Source organism: Pseudonaja textilis, chromosome 1 (genome assembly GCF_049901715.1).
Source record: "Pseudonaja textilis isolate UNSWEBS1 chromosome 1, rPseTex1.2, whole genome shotgun sequence".
Classification (NCBI taxonomy): domain Eukaryota; kingdom Metazoa; phylum Chordata; class Lepidosauria; order Squamata; family Elapidae; genus Pseudonaja; species Pseudonaja textilis.
The window spans coordinates 309,176,002-309,200,427 of NC_141990.1; the positions used below are offsets into that span (position 1 = coordinate 309,176,002).

The window sequence follows — 24,426 nt, forward strand, 5'->3', positions numbered from 1 at the left end:
GTTTCAAAAAATTCTGTATCTTCCTTATCTTTAATTTCAAGTGTTACGTTAATCTATCCATTTCTACACATTCTAGTTTTTTTTTTTTTACTATCTTCTCATTTGTGGGGATCTCCACACCTTTCCAATGTTGTGCAAATACAATTCTGGCCACTGTTAACACATGTGATATTAAATACATAGTCCCTATGAGAGCGGCTGCTTTTTGTTGATATTTCTATGCATTTGTTTTAATTTTAACATTTCAGTAATAATGAAATAGTAATCTTAATAGATTTTTAAGTACAGGCAGTCCCCAACTTGCATAACCATCCCATTCCAGAAAACCTTGCAAAACCTGCTTTTTTCATGTCAAAGTCAAATCAGTTGTGAATGATATCAAAAGACAGTCATTTGATGCAAGGTGATGAAGGAACTACATTGTTAAATGAGGAAGAAAGAGAGGAGACAGGCTTATAGAAAAAGGTGCAGTTTACAGAAAGTTTTGTGATTTTTTTACTCATTTTTGTTCTAACTGAGGTTGGCTAAAGTATACATTAATTTACATTTAGAGTAGCATTCTCTTGCATACTTCAATGAGAGCTACTGAATTCCTTGAAGTTTAGGGCTTTCCTTTTAAAGAAAAAACAAAGGTGACCGAGGACATGGTTGAGATAAATAAAATCAAACACAGCAAGGACAGCAGGGGCAGAGGCAATTTTTTTCTCCCTTTTTTTAAATATTAGGACAAGGAGATGTACAATAAAGTAACAGAGGTGATTTAGAACAGGCAAAAGAAAGTACTTTTTCACACAGTATATAATGAACCTGTCAAATTCAATGCTACAAAATGTGGTAGAGATCATTATCTTGGGTGAATTTAAAAGGAGATTGGATAAAGTTGAGGAGGAAGCTCACTCAAAAGTACTGTTTTTTGAGTCTCTGTTACTTCTGAATTGGGAATCACATATATCCCATTACCTTTTTCAGGAGAACAGCAGAAATTCCTATGTCTCCATTTCCAGCTAGTAAGCCTCCAGAAGCACCAAGTTCACCCCTATGTGAAACAAAATACTAGATGAAGATGGGTCTTGGTCTGGTTCAGGAGGGCAAATTTTTAGTCTTCCATAAATTGTCTTTGGAGAAAACATGTATAGGAGGTACCTGCCCACTTATCTTAGTGCATGTGCTTGAATTGTTTTGCTAACCCTTTATCATGATTTATAAGGAAGACAATATTCACTGGAGGTGGGAGGTTAGAAAAATTAGTCACAGACATTATTTTTTATGTCCACAAAACACTAAGCTGGTTTCTTCATAATTGATTATGACAATTTCTTCCATTTCATTGTACTTTAAATATTTTTGCTTCAATGGCTTGAGATGGCTTATGAACTGAGTCATTTGCTGTTTTGTGAAATGGACCTCTTATCACTGGTGTACACTCACAATGACAGTCACACTCCATGACAGCTATGACGACTTCCAAGAAAAGCTTTCAAAATTCCAAATACACCCAGTAATCTTCCAAAGCTTGATAATACTCAAATTTAAATGATACCCCTGCTTATGTGCTCACTCAGGAATGTTATGCTTTGTCCAAACAGTTCCTTGGTGATGTTAGAAAAAGACCCCAAAGAGGATTCAAGAGGGAATGCCAGATGTGAGAGACACTTCCTACAAGTGACCATTCCCATTTAGGAAGGACACATCCAAAGCTCATCTTCACCTTCAGGTTCAGCAAGCTTCTATGTCTTGATAACACCATCAGAAAGCAGAATTCTTGCAAAGCTACTGAAAGGACAGAGTACACTTCTATATAAAGGCATTTGGCTGACCCATTTGTGACAAGAAGTAGGATCCAATGTTATGAGATTTTGCATGGACTTCACTAGACTTCTGCATATACAGGTAAAATATTTTTATAAGCTTTCCTTTACTTGTGCACCAACTCGCTAAACCCATCAAGTGAAACACACTGCAAAGCTGGAGGCAGTTTATATTTCCTTGTTTACATCATCTCATCAGCAGAGGATACAAGAAGATATGTTTTATCAAGAGGCCTTCATTAAGTCAAACATACATCTGACCCATTGAATATATGTTTGCAAAACTGTATGGTACTAACTTTCCTTAATCTATTCCAGAAAGTTAGAAGCAATTCAGGGTCCTTTTGGGCTTTAAAAGTAAATTGGTCTGGGAAATACAAGGAACAATATTTCTCTTCTGGGGATAGGTTGGGGGTTTTAAGGATGAAAATTGGTGTGTTTAGTCTTGCATAAGCTTAGCACATCCATTTCCTCTTTTATTTCATTGCTTGTTTTCTACTAAGAAGAAAACTGCTGAAAATTGCCCATTAAATCACCAAATTCTGATAGTGGAATCTTTAACCACTATGGGGTTGGCACTTGTGATCTGCATTCTGGATACCTATCCTTATTATAGGTTAAGATCACACCATGCTTTTAATATCAAGTAGGTTGTTGAGGCTGGTTTTATCCTTTTTTTATTGCTGAGGGCAAAACCTCTCTCTCTTTCCATATTTAAAACATGAAATAAGTTGAATCTTACTCCAATATTGGGTTGGGATGGCGTCTTCCATCATATCTGAAAGCAACATGCAAGGAAAACATCTTGTATAGCACATGGTTTTAACACCTTGCCACAACTTTCCAGCAGCTGCTACCTGAAATGGTGCTCTTATTGTTTCAGAAAAATGACAAGTCTATCACTATTTGTAGTCAAAAAATACCTTAATTATGTCAGCCATGTACATGTTAGGTTTGCCCCTAGGATTTTGCTCTCTGGAGATTTAATATCTATTGTAGAAAACCAACTTATTTTCTGGGAGAAATATATGGTCAGCATATTAATGCTTGGCATTATAGGTGGCATTTCTTTGGTGTAGGGACTGCACATATCATGCCAGGACTCATGATATAGCAGTTCAGGTATTTTCATTAGCTAATGGTAGACAGCAAGCTACCTATCATGCCAACCGTTATGTAGCTCAGGGTTGGTGTGATTGATTTTATTTATTAAATTTATATGTTGCCCATCTCACTGTTGCAGTGACTCTGAGTGGCCTAGATTGATCATAATATGCTTCTCCTGCAATGTTCATTGACACTGGAAATGTTAATGATTAATAGTTGGTTTGTACTCCAACTGGGGAACTGTCTTATACCGGCACTGTAGGAACTACTAGAAATTGACATTAGTAGCACTTTCTGTATCTACTCCAAGCTGAACCCCTCTGAATAGCTAAACAATATAGACTAAGCAGGGGTCCCCAAACTTGGCAACTTTAAGATTTGTGGACTTCAACTCCCAGAATCCTCCAGCCAAGTGGCTGGAGAATTCTGGGAGTTGAAGTCCACACAACTTAAAATTGCCAAGTTTGGAGACCTCTGGACTAATGGAATAAGTATGTTCCAGTAAATTTTGTTATAGCTTTTCCAAAAGAAACTCAGCTACTATACTTCGTTGAAAATAGTAAGATGGTAAATTTCTTTTATGGAACTATAATTCCATGGTTTCTAGAAGGAATAATTGCATACAGGTTGTCCTCAATTTACAATCACAACAGGGACCAGAATTTCCATTGCTAAGCAAGATGGTTGCCAAGTAAGTCACATCTTATTTTATAAACTTTTGCCACGGTTCTTAAGTGAATCATGTAGTTAAGTGATTTTAGCTTTCCCCGTTGTCTTTGCTTGCTGGAAATCTATTGGGACAGTCACAAATGGTGATTGCATGACCACAGAACGCTGCAACCATCTTAAATACATCTTGGTTGCCAAGTGCCTAAATTTTGATCATGTGATCTTGGGGGAGGGGGTGCTGCAGTGGTCATACATGCAGTTGTAAGTCACATTTTTCAGTGCCATTGTAGCTACAAACAGTTGCTAAACAAACGGTTGTAAGCAGGGTGGGATTCTACCAGTTTACACCTATTCGCTAGAACCAGTTGTTAACATTATAAGCAGTTCAGAGAACCGGTTGTTAGAAGAAATTACTGGCCTAATCCTGTAAGGAAGGCAGGAAGGAAATATTCTGGTATTGCTTACAGAAACTGCCTCTTCATTAACCCTTATTACATTCTTGGCAGGACTAGAGTTCCTGTCTCAGGAACATCTCTGGAGTTTTTTTCCCTTCCTTTTCTGGTACTTTGCTTGTGTGGAGTGACCATTCAAAGTTACAATGGCACTGAAAAAAGTGACTTATGACCATTTTTCACACTTACGACTGTTGCAGCATCTCCATAGTCATAAGAGGCCAGGCGAGGAGATGTGTGCCTCAATGTGCGTGATATCAATTTGGCCACACCCAGCCAATAACATGACCACCAAGCCATGTCCACCCAGTCACATGACCACCAAGCCACGCCCACCAAGCCACACCCACAGAACCGGTTGTTAAAAAAATTGAATCCCACCCCTGGTTGTAAGGGCTGGGTCTAGTCATTCCTATATAATCACAGTGGTTTTTTTCCCCTGGTGGGTAAGATACATTCTGTAACCTTCAAGTCTAGAATTGGACTTGCAGACTTCAGCAACTCACCACGGGGACTTCAAAGAAGAGAACAGGAGGGATGGAAAAACTCTGAATAAGGCCATTACCTCTGACCCGAGTTGCCTCTGATGTCTGTGCTGAAATATATATAACAAATATGGTAGTATCAAGGCAATATCCCCTTGGACTCTGCTCTGTATTTAATTCTCCCAGGGGATGGAGTCAAACTAACTACTAATGAGTCAAACGCAGCTGAGCCCTGAGTGCTTCACTAAATTTTGGTCTGACCTAGACTCCATCAGTTTTATGATAGCCAAAACAGCTCTCTTGGCTGTCGTTTGGGTTCTGTTTTGCTGAGAGATAGAAGGACTGTGGATGAGAATCCCGCAGGGACTCCTCCAAGAAAAACAAACCTCTTCAACGGCTTATTGCCCCTCTATCTTGATCAGTACTGGTGACATCAGCACAAACAATAATAGTTTGTATCTTAACGTCGATCAGTTTGGTTCATTTCTCCGTCAGCTGAGCTAAGACTCTCAGCTTCCTTCCACTGCTCCAATGAAAGCATGCTTGCAGGGAAAACAAATTCATCCCCCAAAAAGGTCCTGTCACATTAACAAAAACAATTGCATGAAAACATTGGATTGTTGTGTTTTTGTACACATGCCTATTTAGTAACCTTTCAGATTTACAACAGAGATGAAAAAGTAATTTTGTGACCAATTCTTGTATTTGTGACATTCACAAGTCTATAAAGCAAAGGAAAGCTGAAGTAAGAACATAAGCACAATTGTGGTTTCACTTAGCAATTACTTCGATTAATGGCCATGTTGCCGATCCCAGTTATGGATGCTAAATGAGGACTACCTGTACTCCAATCTTTTTCAATTTAGAGTCTCCAAAAGTGTTCAGATTACAACGCCTGACACACATACCAGCTACAATGGTATTTGTTTTCCCACATGTTGGAAGAACTGAGTTTTGGAAAGTTGGCACATTGTGCATTGCTCGGGCTTGATGGGCAGACGGGTATTTCCTGTATATTAAAGTTTTTAAAAATTACTATTTAGTTATTTTCTGGGAGTTCCGATTAAAATTTATTTCCATTCTATCTGTAATATGGGTTGTGTTCACATGCATGTATGTCCCCTCTCTCACACTTTTTCTGAGAGTTGAAGAAATTGCTGTCTGAATACACAGAGGACATTTCTCCCCTCTGGAATTCTCAGTGAAGGATTACTTTTCCCACTTCTATGGGGAGCCATTAATCACTTTGTGACTTCAGCACCAATTAACCCCAACCTCCCCTTCATCCTAAAACTTTCTCCATCTCTAATCATCTTCACAGGAAAGGACATTTTAGATATGTCCTTTGCAGAAGAAGTAAAAGGGGGTGGAATTAGAGGAGAGCTTTGTTTTTTTTTCCTAAGATGTTCCCTCTGTCTAAATGTTGCATGATGTTAGAGTGAATGGAAAACAATCACTTCAAAGATGGATGGAGTGGCTGCTGAAACTGGATTGCTGTGGTTCAGAACAGAGTCTGAAGTGGGTCTTCAAACTTGGCAAGTTTAAGGCTTGTGGACTTCAACTCCCAGAATTCCTGAGCTAAGATGACCGGAGGAGGAATTCTGTCAGTTTAAGTCCACAAGTCTTAAAGCTGTGAAGTTTGAAGACCCCGGCCTACTGAATAGCCTTAGCTCACTTCACAGAGAGAGCCTTGCCTAGGCCTCGCTTTTGCAAGGCAAGGTTTATCTTAATCAAGTCATCCTCAATCTGTTGTCCTCTGGATGTATTTATTCATTGATTAATCTATTTACTAACTCAGCTGATAAGACTAACTAACTGATATCAATTGCCAAAATGAGTGTGGGTGACCTGCAATACATTAAAAAAACACACACAGAATAACAGAACACCAAACACCCTATCGTCCCACTGTACAGCCTATTGAAAAGGTCACATTTTTAGGATTTCAATTTTGTAAGTCTTGGCCTTCAATTTCTATATTTCCTAATCAGCATGAGCTGGTTGGAGAAAGCATGCTTAAGGAAGACTGCCTTTCTGAATTGATGCTATAATTTTCTAGGACAGTCAGAATAACATAGTCGCTCTATTGTAAAGCAATATAACAATATAGGGCACTTTCATTATGGTGTGTCACCATTCCTAAAAAATCCAGTGCTTGTTATTCCATACAATTGGGGAATCTCTTCCATTCATTCTTTCTTATGGCAAACTGGAATATAATCCATCTTTTTTTTATTCTGAATCACAACTGCACAATCCACAAGTCCCAGCGATTATTATCCAGAGATCATTCAGAGGGAAAATATTGTTTTTGTGGGATATTTGGGGTGTATATAAGAGGAGTATATAAGAGGTACTGCAGAGACTTAAGGCATTCATTCTACTTCCAAAATCCTTGTCAACTATCCCCCAGAACTGGAACAATGAACATTGACCTGTCCAGTCTGAGTGAAGTTATAGCATCCCATGTAAATAGTTCGAAAAACTGTATCTTCTAGCCTGAAGGATGTTGCAGCCGTATGATCTGAGTATGAATGGAATGTGTAGCAAATTGACCAAGAAAGCTTTTTTATTCAGTCTTCTTGGTTGGCCTACAATATAACATAGGCGATTCTGTTTGCTACTCTCAATGATATTCCCAAGCCTATACAAGCAATTTTCTATACCTAGGAGAATTAGAAATTCAGCTGTATATTTGCAATCGGTGAATGTATGACAAATGGAATGGAACAAATAGGAACATCAATTGATAGTAGAAATGGGAGAACCTTTCCCAGGGTGGACCTTGCTATTGAAATTTTAGCTGCTGCTCACTCTGCACATAGGAGAGATTAACTCCTTAATTCATAAGAATGCTGCTGCCTGGAATGGAAGGCGCTGCCTTGCATTCATATCACAATCCAAAATACATTTTTGCCCTGAGCCTTTGTTCAATTAACCCAACTGTCTGGTTTCACACAAACTCTTAACCACACAGGCAGGGTTCTTACAATATGCTCAGCCACTTTCCTCGCAGAAAAAAAAAACGGAATCAAAATTAAAACGAAAGGGTCAAGCAATTTTCTAAAGCACCCAAAGGCCAGACAAGAAATAATGGATGGAAGCTGAACAAGGAGAGATTTAACCTGGAAATAAGGAGAAACTTTCTGACAGTGAGAACAATCGACCAATGGAATAGCTTGTCCTTGGAAGTTGTGGGAATGCCATTACTTGAGGCTTTCAAAAAGAGATTGGACTGCCATTTGTCAGAAATTGTATAGGGTCTCCTGCTTGGGCAGGGGTTGGACTAGATGACCTACAAGATCCCTTCCAACTCTGATTATCTGTTATCTGTTAATAGACTAACTGGGCCCTGCTTGTTGCAGCCAGTAAGACTGATCTGCTGTTATCACCAATGTATTCTTGAGACTTTTAGGTTTAGATGTTAAACTCATCATTTAGAGTACAGTTCTGAACAACTTTTCTTTTTTAGAGGGGACTGTTAAGCAAAGAGCTTCTGACCCTGCTGCTATTCAAGTGATGTGCCCAAACTGTTTGTTCTCTTGAGCTCCTGAACATGAGTAATATCTATCTGGTCTCTTTTCATTCCCCACTTTTATGTGGAGTGCTTGGGATTTTAGGCTACAGATTTATTGTAAATTGTTTTCTGCAACAATTTACTGTTCTTTTCCAAGCAATGGGTATGGTCACCCTACTTCCTACAGGAGGTGGTGATAGGAGTGTTTTCTTGATTAGGACATTGATTGTCATTGGGTTTGGATTTTATTTTTACTTTATTATTACCGTCACCTACTCATAAGTCTTTTTTTGGAACTGAATAGGGTACAGGTAGTCCTCGACTTACAAACCATTCCTTAGTGACCATTCAAATTTGTAACAGCACTAAAAAAAAAGTGACCCATGATCGGATTTTCATACTTATGACAGTTGCAGCATCCCCATGGTCTTGGGATCAAAATTCAGGCACTTGGCAACTGGCATGTATTTTTAGGACAATTGTGTGTCCTGGGGTTATGTGATTACCAGCCAGCTTTCAACAAGCAAAGTCAATGGGAGAAGTCAGATTCATTTAATGACTGGATGATTCACTTTAAAAACTGCACTGATTCATTTAACCACTGTGGCAAAAAAAAATGGGGTGCCATTTATTTACTACTTTGCATAACAATGGAAATTTTGAGCTCAACTGTGATTCTAGATCGTGGCTTACCTACATACAGGATGGTAAGAAGTCTTGGCTGCCATGTAGGCTCGTGTGAATGGAAAGGCAAGATAGAATATAAATGAAATTCTGTTTCAATATCATTACCACAAATGTCAGCAGTCCCAACTTGGTCAGTTAAAAAAGAAAGACCTTCGACTCCATCACTAGTGAAAGTACATTTTACTAAAGCCAAGTGGTCACAGAACAGCAAAGCCGAATCAGGGTTTTCATCTAGTATCTCTTACCACATGCAAATACTATGCCAACTTTTTTACAGTGTATAAAGCCCTACCCTTCTCTCACCTCACATTCCTTTGAATCAGTTTCCCTCACCAAACCCAATTATTAGGTTTACACATCATTCTGAACTATAGTTTGTTTTAGAGTATTTGCTGAATGAATTATACTTAGCTGGTTAACAGATAACAGATAATCAGAGTTGGAAGGGACCTTGTAGGTCATCTAGTCCAACCCCCCGCCCAAGCAGGAGACCCTACACCATTTCTGACAAATGGCAATCCAATCTCTTCTTGAAGGTCTCAAGAGATGGTGCTCCCACAACTTCCGAGGGCAACTTCTGTTCCATTGGTTGATTGTTCTCACTGTCAGAAAGTTTCTCCTTATTTCCAGCTTAAATCTCTCCTTGTTCAGTTTCTATCCATTATTCTTTGTCTGGCCTACAGGTGCTTTAGAAAATAGCTTGATCCCTTCTTCTCTTTGGCAGCCCCTCAAATATTGGAAGACTGTTATCATGTCTCCCTTGGTCCTTCTCTTCACTAGACTAATCATACCCAGTTCCTGTAACCGTTCTTCATATGTTTTAGTCTCCAGTCCCCTAATCATCCCGGTTGCTCTTCTCTGTACTTTTTCTAGAGTCTCAACATCTTTTTTATAATATGGTGACCAAAACTGAATGCAGTACTCTAGGTGTGGTCTTACTAAGGCTTTATAGAGTGGCATTAGTACCTCACTTGATCTTGATTGTATCTCTCTGTTAATGCAACTTAGGATTGCATTAGCTTTTTTGGCTGCTGCTGCACACTGCTGGCTCACATTTAGCTGGTTGTCCACTAAGCCTCCAAGATCCCTCTCACAGTTCATATAAGTGTAGTCAAACCCCATGCTTTATAAACTGCATTGCTTAGGTGTCCAGAATACACTGAAGTTTTCACTTACTATGATGAATGAACCAAGCCTATCTGTTTTATGTTCAGGGGCATATATTGAGGAAAATGAAGGAAAAAAAAAACAAGATGGTAGTCATGATCAAAGCTAAGACCTTCAGTTTCCTTCTAATCCCTCTTCCCAGTCATAGGATTTCAGTGAGGTGCAGATCATGCAACCTCAGAGACTGACCAACACATAGTGACTGGGTGTAAGATGCAGGCACTGAACAACACAACCAAGTGGCTGGCATTGTGGACATAACCATTTTGTAGAATATGGGCTAGAACTTTCTAAGTCTAGATGTGGGTTTCCACAGAAAATTGTGGAGAATAAGAAGGTCTAAGATCCTGTGGGACTTCCAGATACAGGCAGGCAGGCAGATACTGGCCAATAAATCAGACATCTTGGCAGTAGATAAATACCAGAAGATAGTGATGATGATAGATGTAGTGGTGCCAGGTGACAGCAAATCAGGAAGAAGAAATATGAGAAACTGGAGAAGGACCAGAGCCTGAAAGAGGAACTGTAGAGAATGTGGAAAGTAAAGGCCAAAGTGATCCCGCTGTGGTAGAAGCACTCCGGGCTATGACTCGTAAGCTGGGAAAGTGGCTCAAAAACAGACCTCAGGAATGATACCTGAGCTCTCTAGAGTTAAGTCTAGAAAAAAGAAGGACTGTGTGGGGATGGCATATGAGCAGTATTCCAGCATTTGAGAGGCTGCCACCAAGAGGAGGGAGTCAACTTATTTTGCAAAGTACCAGAAAGCAAGTCAAGAAACAATGGACAGAAACTAATCAAGGAGAGAAGCAACCCGAAATTAAGGAGAAACTTCCTAATGGTGAGGACAAATAACCAGTGGAAGAGCTTTCCTCCAGAAGTTGTGGGTGCTTCATCACTGGAGATTTTTAAGTAGACTGGACAGTCACTGGTCTGAAATGGTATAGGGTCTCCTGCTTGAGCAGGGGACTGGACTAGAAGACCTCCAGGGTCCCTTCCAGCCCTATTCTGATTCTGATTCTCTCTATCCAGAAGAGTACAGTGCTAGAAACAGCTAAAATCTTGCACAGAACCCTTAAAATCCCAGGTCTCTGGGAGAGAACCCGAGATTGAGGAAGCAAGAGACCTTCCCATACAGGTGAAAAGGGATTTTTTTTTTTATGAAGTATTTGGAAGTGTTTTGGGGTTGCTGAACTATAATTCCTAACCTCAGTCAGAGAGTGACCAGTGCTGAGAATTTACCATCTGGAGGGTACACGTTCTTTAACTCTAGCTTCTAATAAAAGGCAAGATACAAAACTAGACACTGCTTCAAAGAAATCATGGCAAGTAAAAGCATGCTGGGGGCTGCCCCAGCCTTTTCAAATAATGTCTTGTAAAGAAGTAGGTCTGGCAAGGTGAGAGAGAAACAGCAAGATGTTTAGAAGCAATAAGCTACACATTACCCTGGGACAGGAAAGGCTGGATAACTTCACTTTTCCATGGGATTGTGCTAGTGCAAACATTTATTACACAATTGGCTGTGGTGGTGGTAGGAATTTACATGCAATGCCTCACACACACATAATATTGTAAAAACTATTTTCCTCATTCCCTATGCATAGGATTTTGTATTTTTACTTATCTATTGCTGGGACGCAATTATGCAAAAAAAAAAACCAAATAATATATAGGTCAAAATTACAGAGGGCAGCTGATTGCCTCTGTAGAAGACATTTTATTCTACTTGAGCATATGTAGCAAAGCACAAAGCCCAGAGTCATTTCAGGCAAATGTTTTCCTGAATTTTGAAACTCATCAATACTAGTTACCGCAATCTGCATTTTCTTTATCAAGCTCCTGTACATTGTAACAGTCTGTCCATCTGTCTGTCTGTCTGTCAATCTATCTATCTATCAATCTACCCACCTACCTACCTACCATAAAAGATCTGGTACTTACTGGCATTGAATTAAGTGGTCGTTTCTTTTAAATCAAGGGCATGCTCATCACTTCTTTTCTTGTTGCCTCCTGTTAATACTACTGGTGGGTACATATTGCTAGCCCCAGATGCACTAATTACAGATTTTAAATTCCAATTATTATAGTTCCCATGCAGTCAGGTAAATAACCTGGATTTATCTAGATGGCCTGGAAGTCATGTGGACAGACCTGGATACGTAGCATGTCTCTTTCTATATAAAAAAAAACACAATCCCTTCTTACACACAAGTTGTTATAATGGGGGGAGAGCAGTTTGTTTCGAGGGAAAGAAGAAATGAATCCTGAAAATACCTAAAAGTTACAATATACTTAACAGATCTTGCTGGGTTACAGCCTAAGGTTTCCCTTCTTACAGTTCTGTCTCTGTTTTACTTAAACTTAGCTTCCTATAAATATATCATTTTTGCCTTTTTCCATATACAGAATTACTGACTTATTCTGCTTTTACAGTTTACTGCAGCTGTCCTCACACTTGCTAAACCAGGGTTCTTCAGCCTCAACAACTTTAAGATGTCTGAACATCAATTCCTAGAATTCCCCACAACATATTGACTGGAGAATTCTGGGAGTTGAAGTCTACCTATCTCAAAGTTGCCCAGAGTAAAACACTGTGCTAATTTATGATCTATGACTTATCACCTTGTTGTTTGTATATACACTGAGAGCTTATGTATCGAAGACAAATTCCTTGTGTGTCCAATCACACATGGCCAATAAAGAATATTCCTATTCCGTAAGCTCTGCCTTAGAAACTGAAATAGATTCACAAAATACATTAAATCAGAACAAAACTATTATAGTGTAATGATCCGATTCATGTAGCACTCTAAAATATTATATGGTTTGTCTGTCTTTGGCTTTGCCATAATAGTTGGTCAATCATGATTGACAACCTAACTTGCTTTGCAAATGCAGCGTTTTGAGTCAATATAGAGAAACGCATACTGCTGAGTTTGGTGAATATCCGTCCCTTTGCAGTAATTTGTTTTGTAGCCTCACCGCCCAGCTTTTGCCAATGCAAGTCCTCCCTGTGTGAGCAAGACTTATTCTCAGACTTACGTTTACAGACTATAACATAAAATTGCAGCACTTTATCTTCTTCCCTGAAAGCAAGCATCGCTCAACTACATAAGACTTACTTCAGAGTAGTAGACTTATATAAGTTTGGAGCGTTTGTCTCAGCACTTTCTCTGCAATAGGGGGATAGCTCCAGATTATCAATATTTTAGAGAAAATTAAATATTTTGGTTAAAAGGCTTCAAGATGGTTTCCTCTGTCTATTAAAAAGGCATTCTCACAAAACAATATTATAAGAAATGGGGTGAAATATAATTTAATAACAGCCCAAACAGTAAGGCAAGTACTGCTCTGATAAGACATTAAAAATAAAATGTAACAAGTGAGGAGGCCGGACATAAAAAGGCTTTAAATAACTTCATCAGTCCAAGGGGTTTTCCCTACAAAGGCTATTCCAGAATTCAGATATGAGGCCAGTTCCAGTCAAATGAATTCAGATTCCTACTACAAGGCATGAAAGCCTACCTTATAAGGCTGATCTTTGGTCTGAAAAGATTATACAATTTGGTCTAGTGATTAAGGCACCAGGCTAGAAAGCAGGAAACTGTGAGTTCAAGTCTCTTCTTACCCATAAAAGCCAGCTGAGTGACCTTGGGATATCACTCTCAGCTCAACTCATTTCACAGGGTTGTTGTGGGGAAAATAGGAAGAGGAAACTGTGTTGGAAATAACAGAATAAGATAATGGTAGCGGTCTCTGAGTCCAACTCCCTGCTTGGGCAGGAAACCTGAAGATATGTTGACTATCTTGAGTTATTTGTAAAAAATAATAAAGTCAGGATATAAATAAAATACAAATGCTGTATTTGAAAAACATAGAATTAATTATATAACTCTGGCCACTTCATTTGCTAAATAACACATTCTCCAAACTTTCTTCTGCTGCTTCCCTTCTTTGCTGTATAGCAGGCTCTGCAGAGGACTGATGATTTCTTATGCAAACCAACATTGGTAAGTCTTCAAAGTGAGGTAAGGCTCAACCATGCAAGAAGCAAATTGCACACACCAGGCGTGTGAAACAATTCGAAGTAACTTTTCACCCAGTGGTACCACTCTAGATATCATTGGCCCGCTTCTTCATCTCACTGCACCTATTTACAAACACATCATTTAAAACGGATTGTTCATAGCAACTATTGTATGCATAGCTACTATTATATTCACACGCAGGTCTACCAACTCGATGTAGCACTCAAAATCACATTCCTTGACGATCGAACTACCACCACGATCCCTTAAAGGGCCTTGGAGCACCAGTAACAAGAGTTCCTCTGAGCACTTGCACAATATCGTTCACTCATGATTCCATAACCACCCCGGAATCATAGAGTTGGGTTTGGAAGGTTCTTAAGTCTTGGATCGAAGGCGACCATCTCGGAGTCGGGCACCTTGTCTTCTTAGGCTCGCCAATCCTGCCCAGCTGCTGCATAGCCGTGGGTGACGCTCATTCTCCTAGAAGAGAATGTTATGCTTGGGGAATGGTTTGTACTAAGAGAGGAAGAGGAGGGGGAGCCACAGAAAAAGGCCCACCGGGATCGCCCTTCTTCTACTAGCCAAGTGCTAGGTTAGGAGGTTCTGGGTTTCAGATGCGGTCCTAATTCTCCGAGGGGCAGCGCGCGGCCCGCTTCGCTGCAGCAGGGAGCACGCTGCGGAGCGCCACGCACCGGCCACCCCCACCGGCGGCTCTTGGTACGGTCCCCAGCTTGGCTCTTTCCATGTGTTGTGGTTGAAGCTCCAGTCGGCTCCAGAACTGGGCGAAGGGAGGAGCGGTTGTAACTGCGAAAGTAGCACCAGCGAGGAAGCCAAAAAAAAAAAAAAAAAGCAGCCGCCGCCGCAGCGAAGCAGGACCGGGGCTCTCTCCAGAGAGTACGGGGAGAAGGCGCGGCAGTACCGCCGTAGGAAGCCGTTCTCCTTTCCGGCGGAGGTAAGAACTCGGCTCGCCCGGTGGGCTGCTTGGGGAATCCCTGCGCCTTTCAGCCGCTGCTTTTTTTTAACAGGAATGCTGAGCCCGGCCCGGAGAGAGAGAGAGAGAAAGAGACGGAGACGGAGGGAGGAAGGAAGAAAGCAGGGCGAGCGGGATGGGGTGCCCCCGCCGCGCTTTCCTGGCCAAACTCGGCTTTCTTTGGAAGCGAAGCGCGCGCAGGGGGCGCCTTCTGGGTTGCGTGTCGGCGGGGTGGGGGGGGGGCAGCAGCGGCGTCGGGAAGCCTTCCTTTCTGGGAAGGGGCTCCAAATAGGGGCTCGGTGTAGCCAAGATTTAGGGTCACTCTCCTAGAGGCGAGCGAAACTTTGACGGCTTTCGGTAACGGCCGGAAAAGGTGGAAGCGGGGTGGAGGGGGGGTGAGAGAGGCTGCCGAAACGAGGCGCCGATTCTCGTGGGAGTGGGCTTTCCCAGAAAGAAAACGGGAGGCCAGCCGATTCCTCTTGGCGGGCTCCAGCTTGGTGCCTTCCAGATGCGCGGACGGTAACTTCTAGCATCTCCAGTCAAGCAGGACCATTGGACGGAGAATTGGGGGTGGGAGGGGGGAATTGCAGGAAGCGCTCGGGGTCTTGAGACACAGGGTTGTCTGAATCTGATTGTGTGGGAAGGCGGAAGGGGGGGGGGTCAGCAGCTGTGGGCAGGACGCTTTGCTCCAGCTGCAAGAACGAAGGTTTCCTTGATTGGAAGCTTGAATGGTTCAAATCGGTGTGCCGGGACTCGAGTCTTTCATGGGTCTGCTTGAACGATTACCCCCACCACCCGCCGGGAAAATTGTGGGGCAGAAATAGAGGCTTTCGGAACGTCGCAAGCAAAGCCATAACTTACTTTAAACGAATTTATTACCTTTGTTGTCACAGTACAACATGTGTACAATGAAATTGGCTGAGCCTCCCTTCGTGCACGCCCAGCCCCCAGCACAACTCACAGTGAGGACAGAAGTCCCTAAAACCCAGTCCCAATCTTATTACACCATTACACCTTATTACACTTATTAAACCTTTAAGACTCGTCTTACAAAAGTTGCAGCATAGGGTGAACTAAGCTGAACTTAGCTGGACTTTTCCACAAACGGCCAGAGCTGCCCAGCCCCCCACAAAAAACCCATCCTAATTTAGCTTGATGTGACCCGAAATGGCCTCCTCTTTAATGCTGGAATTCAGCTGCTTCATTCTTTGAAAGAGAGGGTGAGCCCCAACAGTGCCTTGAAGTCAGTGTTTTCCTTTCAGAGCGATGGGACTTGAGTATGTGTAACTGTGTGACTTTGTAGACAATCAAAATAGGCAGCTTTGTGCGTGCATGATCTAGAATGGCATCCAGGCATCTCCTTGTCCCCTCCGCCCCCAAATACTTTTCTCTCCCAACCATGCTTAATCTTAGTTTTGTTTTGGGTAATTCCGTAGTCTGGAGATAAGAAATGGGTGGTGTTGCCCTGAGGAATTAGTAGAGACCTGTCCTATAATAGACTCCTGGAGGGATGTTTACATTTACTTCTAGTTGTAATAGTTGTCCCTATCTCAGAGGGAAAAACCTTTGCAGCTCTGCAGTGCTGTGGTTCAATCTGCTACTAGGCCACATATGAGCTCTGCAAAGGATACTCGAACACAAGTCCTGGGTGCTCTCTGAGCTTGGTTGTTTGCTTGCATACACTTCTCTGACTAGGTAACACTTTCAATGCTAGTGAAACACCTGTAAGCAAATAACTAAGCTTCAAGACCACCAAGGACTCCCATGGCTCAACCCTGAGCACCTGTATTGGTATTTCTGGGGTTCATGCTGTGTTTAAATTCAAATTCAACTTGTTGATTGTTGAACTATGACACTATAGCCAAGTTCTGAAGTGTTATAGATAAAAGTACAAACACCCTTATTTAGCAAACTAGATTACAGTTAAAGTTTGCAGTTTGATAGCCTCAAAGCAGCTGTTGCACTACATTAGCCGTGCTGATAGGGGTTCATGGGAATTGTAGGCTAACTTACCTTGTGCCCATCATATTGAGGGAGATTAGGCTATTTGCCTTTACTTGTAGAAATGGAGGTCGGTGAAAAAATGGGAGGGTGTTGAGCTCAGCTTTAGTCTTAATGGAAATTGTTCTAATTTTATGTCTGCTCTGATTGGATATGAGCAAAGCATCATCTACTTTAGTTCTTCATCTGATCATACATTGCAGGAATGTTGTCACAATTACCAAGCAGATTTTTTTAATACAATATTAAGACTGTAGGAGATCTTACAGTATTTAGAAACAGTAAGTGGGGCCCAGATCATTGGTACTCTTGGAATTAAAGCTGTAGAAAAATTGCATTTGAGTTCCACTTCACTTTGGCTTCCCAGCATACCCTTTTCATCTGTTGAAGAAATGGCTCTTTCAGTTTGGTATCAAAAGATGTGATAATGTTGAACAAAGACATTCTACAGAACATCTGGAAAACAGTAGATTAGCCTTTGATTAAGAAGTCCAGGTCTGTGCATTAGAGTGTTATTATGCAGACATCAGGTGGGGTTCATCCCTCAAGCGGAGCCATGATGTGTCGAAGAAGATATAAAGTTCATGCAACATCCTAAGCCAAAAACAAGTCAATCTTGCCATCACCTTGTGCAATGTGTGAACTTAATCAGCAATGTCCTATCTCCTAGGTTTTAATTGCTAGTGTTTTCACAAGTACATTAACACCAACTCTCTCATATGTCAGTGGTGACTGTGCTTGCTTTATATACACAGGTAGTCCTTGATTTACAGCAGCTCATTTAGTGACCATTTGAAGTTGCAATGGCACTGAAAAAAGTAACATGACCATTTTTCACACTTATGACCGTTGTAACATCCCCATGGTCAAGTGAATCACATTTGGATGCTTGACAACTGACTTTATGATGGTTGCAGTGTCCCAGAGTCAGGTGGTCCCCCTTTTGCGACCTACTGACAAGCAAAGTCAGTGGGAAAACCAGATTCACTTAATGACTGTTATTGATTTAATGATTATTGTTATGGAAACACAACAGTGGGAAAACAGTGATTCACTTAACAAATGTGGCAAGAAAAGTTGTACAATGGGGCAAAACACACTTGACAAATTTCTCACTTAACATCATAAATTTGGGGCTCAATTGAGGGTTACCTGTACTACAGCTTTAATAGAACTGTCAGGATGTCTTTGTTTCATTTCACTGCCATGCCATTTGTTTCCTCCTTAAGCCTTTTCTTTATGACTGTGTTAGTGTATATAGACAAACTTGTCAAGAGAGGATATTTGACTGATATTGAGCCTCAGATTCTGTGTGATAACATGCCCAGTTTTTGAGAAGCGCCTGGTGGATAGCTGTTGCTGAGTTAGACCTTGATCTCCCTCAGCAACGTTGTTCTTGCATTCTTCTGCTCTCTAGGAATTTCAAGGGCTGTCCCTTGTCCTGACCACTGAGATATCTTAAAATTGACATGCAAATTATTATGGGGAGAGTCAGAAACAGTGAAGACTTGCAACCAAACCAATCAACCTCACAGTAGCTGAACCCTGACAATATCTCTGCTATGGAGGGGTCTATGCACCATTCTAAAGAGAAAAATGGAATATGATCCTAACCTCCCCATGATTTCTGGCCATTCTTGTCCTCATTTATTTAATGAAAATGACTACCCCATCACAATGTGTTCCTCTATTGGCATCTAAAAGTAGTAATGCCCTGTGCTATCACTATCTCTGCATTGTAGGGTGTCATGTGTGGATCCAGATGTCTTTAGAAAAGCAAACAAGGTGGATCTGCCTGTCAAAAGTGTAAAATCTATCTCTGGCCTTTTGTCCCAAAGATTTCAAGTTGCATAATCACAGAAGATCCTTGGGACAGTCTAGAAAAGTGGCATCCTATGTCTTCCTATTTCAGAATGCATAATGGACCTATAGATTGACAAGCCATGATTAAGTCATTTACTGAATAAGCCACAATTTTACCCAGCATGCTTAGTTAACCATTCAGATTGCTCTGCTAAAAGTCAGATCATGGCTGGGGGAGGGGAATTATAAAGTCTCTTTCATATACAACTGCTTTGTGGGATTAATCTTATTACTACACAAAAATTGAGAAGCATACATTTGTTTTCATAAGTGCCACTGCTACGCATTCTGCATTACACTGTTCAAAGTACCTCAAAGTTTTTGCCCAGACTTTCCTGATTGTTGAGAGCTTCTGTAGTATCAAAATGTCCGCTGTATGGCTTTCTTGTTGCTTCCTTCTGGGACCAGCAATATATTCATATTTGTTTTTTGCTCATGTCTGCATTGCTTTTTGCTGCATAAGCAGTTCTTTGTGCTCGTGGCACGTTTTTGGGGAAAACAACAAGCAACCTGAAAAGGTGGCAAGAAAGAAACGTGAAACCAGGTAGCAAAGAGGTAACTTAAAACCAGAAAGACTGTAGAGAAACAAACACATTATGAGTAAATCCTGTTAGAGGTGTACAAGGTATTTTGCAGACTGAATTGCTGTTTTGAGTTCAAAAGATTTTTTCTGATTCCAGATACATTTCAAACTTAGACTTCTAGCTGTTTTGAATTGGAAGCAGGTATTTTGACTATTGTTAGATGATACCTATAAAAAAGGTGTTTTGACACCCCTGGAATTGTTGGACCAAGTTCAAAAGTGGAGCATTTTGATCCTGAAATGGTTTGCTTTCACCCATCTCTGCAGTTAAATATTGTGCTATATCTCAAGGACCCCAAAAGCCTCTGTTTAGTGTCAGGTACTGAATACTATGTTCAGTCCATTTGGGTGCATGGGAGTTGTTCAAAGATCCCACCTGTTTCCCCAACTACATTAGTTTTGCCAGGTTAGCTTTTGAAGTAATAGCTATGCTGGGTTTATGTGTCTGCATATATCTTTCTTCTGCTTTCTTTTTTTTATAACTGAAAAATAGCAAATATCCAGAACTGAATGAAGAATCTAAACTACTGTTTGCAAATACCTTATGTTGGTGAAACATCTGTTTCTTCTCTTGTAAGATGTGCTTGTGGCTTAGCTAGATGAGTATAGAGAATACTTTTGTGATAGCTGATGTCATAATGATGTCATTGACCTACTAAAACATGGATGCATTATTGGGATAGTCTAACAGTATCTCGTCCTCTGTATTTGTGTGTGAGCACGCATACTGTGACGATCTGAACAAGTCCATGCAGTTTTCTTGGCAGCATTTTCAGAAATGATTTGCCATTGCCCAGCACTTTAGAAAGACTGGACCAAAATCACCCAACTGGTTTTCTGCCTAAGGCAGGACTAGAATTTAGGATTCCTCAATCCTACTCTAGGATCTTAATCTTTAGTCCAAACTATTTCTTCAGTATATTATTCTAGTCATGACATGATTAGAAATAGAATAATTAAGCGATTCTGATTGATAAGAAAGAATCCAAAAATCTATTATTAGGCAATATTTTAAAATACTGAATATATTCAAACTGTTGTAAGATTTTGAAATATCCAGATCTTTTTTCAGACATGATGCTTCAAAAACATAGATGGTGGAATGGAAAGAAAAGGGGGGGACTTAATTTTGAAGCCCTGAGGCTGTCATAGTCAGAGTTTTAAGATGGAGCAAAAGAAGAAATGCTTGAGGAAGGAAGAACAGATTGAACTCTAGTAAGCATCTTGTAGATTTCATGTGACACTTGGATAACTAGGAAAAGTAAATATGTACTGTCCAATTCCCCCATTTTTGGAAAGAATTTGTCTCTACTGTTAGATGAGATCCAGGTTTTTGATAGGCAAAGAGTCAAAGGAAAAAAGAAACCAAATTGTATATTATAAGGTTGGAAAATAATGTGGCTTATGCACTAAGCTGAAAAAGTCAAAAGATGCAATGTTAGGAGAAGTACCTAAGGACTGGAGTAAAAAAGCCCTCAGAATGACTCTGCCTTATAGCAGTGGTCACCAGTTGGTGGGCCGGGGACCACTGGTGGTCCACGAGAAAATTTTGGTGGCCCGCAGAGAAATATCCCCCCCAAAGCATTTAATCCAGGCTGTGCGGGAACACAAGGCTGCACTGCCCACATGGCCCACCCACCCCCTGGCCCCCATCCTTTGGCCAAGTGCAAACCTTACCTTGAGTAGAGCCACACAAGCTGGAACTGGAAAGTAAGACCAACGGCAGGGGAGGGAAATCTACGCTGGGGTGGCTTGCTGACGTTGGTGGGAAAGTCGATCCCATATTCTAGAGCTGCAGTAGTCATAGGACTGGCCCTTTGGTCATCCCAGAGCAGCTCCTCCAGTCCATGGCAGGCTGGTGCACCCGGGTGGAGAAACAGCTGCTCTGGGATGACCAAAGGGCCAGTCCTGTGACTACTGTAGCTCTGGAATATGGAACAACTTTCCCACCAACATCAGCAAGCCGCCGTCAGTCAAAATTCATATTAGTGGTCTGCGGGATTTAAAATTATGAGTTTGGTGGTCCCTGAGGTCCAAACATTTGGTGTTCCCTACCTTATAGGCTGTGATGTCTTCCAGCAATACATTCTTACGTAATTTGGTATTGTCTAGCTATATGCTGACTGGGAACTATGGGGATTTAAATCCAGCATACTTGGAAGGGCATTAGCTTGGAAAATTTTGCTGTAGCTCATATGATACTAAGCCAGAGATAGCAGTGTGAGGATTGCAGTTTTTACTGGATTGATCAATCATGGTTTTAAAAAGTTATTAATGAATAGAACAACCAATTTCAAAGCTACTTCTGTAACAAATGCACTTATCTCCTCTTACAATACTGCTACAGAATAATTATCTCACCTTTTCTAGGTTATATGGGGGGGAAGCTCATTGGCTAATTAAGCACATACAAACTTCTAGTTTTGAACATTTGGCTGGCAGGCCCTGCTGACAAAATAATTCCTTTTCATGGGAAATCTTTCCTTTTTGTACAGAAACACCACCAAGTTGGAGAAAACTCTACAGTAAACGTAATTCATTCTAGGAACGTACAAGTTTGGAATTCCTGTATACAAATAGAAAAAAAAGTTTCCACTGAAAAGGAATCTCATATTTTAAGGCCAGGAGGCTTAAAGCTCATGTGGGCAAAATATATTATTTTGTGGCAGCTCATTTTAATTGCATCAAAATTATAATACTGACATGTATTTTTCTGTAGGTGTGTGTTGAACTAAGAAACACATACGGCTTATGTCTGTAATCTCTTCTCCTCTTCTGGCCTTTTCAAATGATAAGAACTGGACCTATATCTTCATCAGAGCATTATATAATAATAGTCAGCCTGAAACCATGAATGTCATTTTTGTTTCCATGTTGATGAGACACCAGGCCCTTGAAAAGTGGGCTTGATGGGGCTTAAACAATGGAAAATCCAGATTTTCTGGCATAGCTTATCTTCCATCTCCATTCCTTTTAAACCTTACTTTTTAAGAAAAAGTTCTATAAGAAAAAAAACTAAATCTGCAAGCAATTATCTTATTATATGCAAGGCAGTGTTATGAAAGAATAATTCAGACCAGATGTACAAAATATGTCAATTTCAAATGATCACAATTCCATTTTATTTTTTACATGTGCTGGAAACTGGGCAGATTTTGAAGATGAAGAAAGTTTTGTTTGGTTTATTATTAAACTTTGTTTTGGATACTATTAAAGATGTTTTTACTTCCTGGAAAAAGGTAGTTTTTAGCAGGGAATTTTGCCATGTTTTCTTCTCCTCCCCTGTCTAATAAATTCAGCATATTTGCGTAGCTCTGAAACACCAAACTTACTTTATGCATTTTTGTGTGATGACCAGTATTCACAGTGAAGAATGTGAAGCAATAGGCAATGTAGCTGAGTCAGGCAGGAATTAAAATGGGCCTTAAAAATTGAATATAAGTTATTTTAAAGCTTTGATATTGGGTTCTTTCAGAGATGCCTTATGGTAGTAGTTATGGAATTGGGGTGGATTTTCAAGTACAGCTATTTCAGCTGAATTTCATCATATATATCTGAAATGTTGCCACTGTAATATGTGACTTTTTTCAATGGATTGCCTCTAATATACAATATAACATAATCAGACTGAAGTTGGAGAAATCCCAACCATGGGATATGCCGTATGTCCAGGTCCACAACCCACATCTCAAACACACCAACAACAGCCAAGCCTCCTACAACTGGCCCCATTCCATTGGGTTCACAACCTCTGGTGATCACAGAAAAAGAAGTGCAAGATCTTTTACACAGGCAGAAGCCAGGAAAAGCACCAGGGCCGGACAAGATAACTCCTTCTTGCTTAAAAGTCTGTGCTGACCAATTGGCCCCCATCTTCACCCGAATCTTCAATAGATCACTAGAGATGTGCTGTGTTCCTTCCTACTTCAAACGTTCTACCATCATCCCAGTGCCAAAGAAGCCCTCCATCAAGGAACTGAATGATTACGGACCAGCTGCTCTAACATCTGTAGTTATGAAAATCTTTGAAAGGCTTGTGCTGTCCCACCTGAAAACCATCACGGATCCGCTGTTAGATCCCATGCAGTTTGCATACCGAGCAAATAGATCGACAGATGATGCTGGTAACATGGTTCTGCATTACATCCTACAACACCTTGAATCTCCAAATACCTACGCAAGGGTCCTCTTTGTAGGCTTCAGTTCAGCATTCAATACCATCATTCCAGACACTCTTCTAAGTAAATTAAACCAACTAGCGGTACCTGAACACACTTGTAAGTGGATCATAAGCTTCCTAACAGACAGGAAGCAGCAGGTGAAGCTAGGCAGAATCACATCCGATACCTGTACAATCAGCACAGAGCCCCCCCAAGGCTGTGTGCTATCTCCACTTCTCTCCTCCCTATATACCAATGACTGCATCTCAAACGATCCATCTGTTAAAATACTGAAGTTTGCTGATTACACAACAGTGATTGGTCTCATTTGAGACAATGATGAATCTGCATACAGGTTATACAACTTGCCTCTGCTAAACAAGTAATTCCCTCAACACTGTTCAACTATTTACAAAGTGTACACTACTATTACTGTTAATCTTCTCACCACTCCTCACCCATCCCACTTGACTGTTTCGTAGTATGATTTGATTGTTGATTGTACCCTATGACTATCATTAAGTGTTGTACGTTATGATTCTTGATTCTTAACAAATGTACCTTTTCTTTATGTATACTGAGAGTATTTACATCAAGACAAATTCCTTGTGTGTCCAATCACACTTGGCCAACAAATAATTTCTATTTTATTCTATTTTGAGCCAGTCAACACTGGAATTTTGAGTGCATGTTATGGTTAGCATGGTAAATAACCTTACTAGAAGACAAAATGCTAGAACTGTTCTCTTAATAATTCTTGTCGAAATGCTTTCTGTCAATATAATGTAGCTCTATCTTTTCTCGACAGATAGTTATCCTGCTTCCATCTTCTGCCACGTATCTCATCATAGGATTTGAGTTCCAAACCTTTGATCATCTGCACTACCCTTCTTTACACTGGTTTCAGTTTCTTGAGATCCTTATTAAAA

General features: G+C 40.6%; 1 protein-coding gene across 3 annotated transcripts in view; it reads left to right on the forward strand.

Moving 5' to 3' along the window:
- Positions 1-24,426, forward strand: part of FRMD6 (FERM domain containing 6) — a 117,828-nt gene that overhangs the window by 43,768 nt on the left and 49,634 nt on the right. The window contains exon 2 of one of the 3 annotated variants that reach the window (XM_026698725.2): positions 1,587-1,890. The exons of 1 other annotated variant lie outside the window; for it this stretch is intronic. The gene's annotated coding sequence lies outside the window, so the exon portion shown is untranslated. Of the gene's footprint in view, positions 1-1,586; positions 1,891-14,684; positions 14,873-24,426 lie in introns of those variants that run through there. One more of the 3 variants, XM_026698726.2, reaches the window with a different exon arrangement.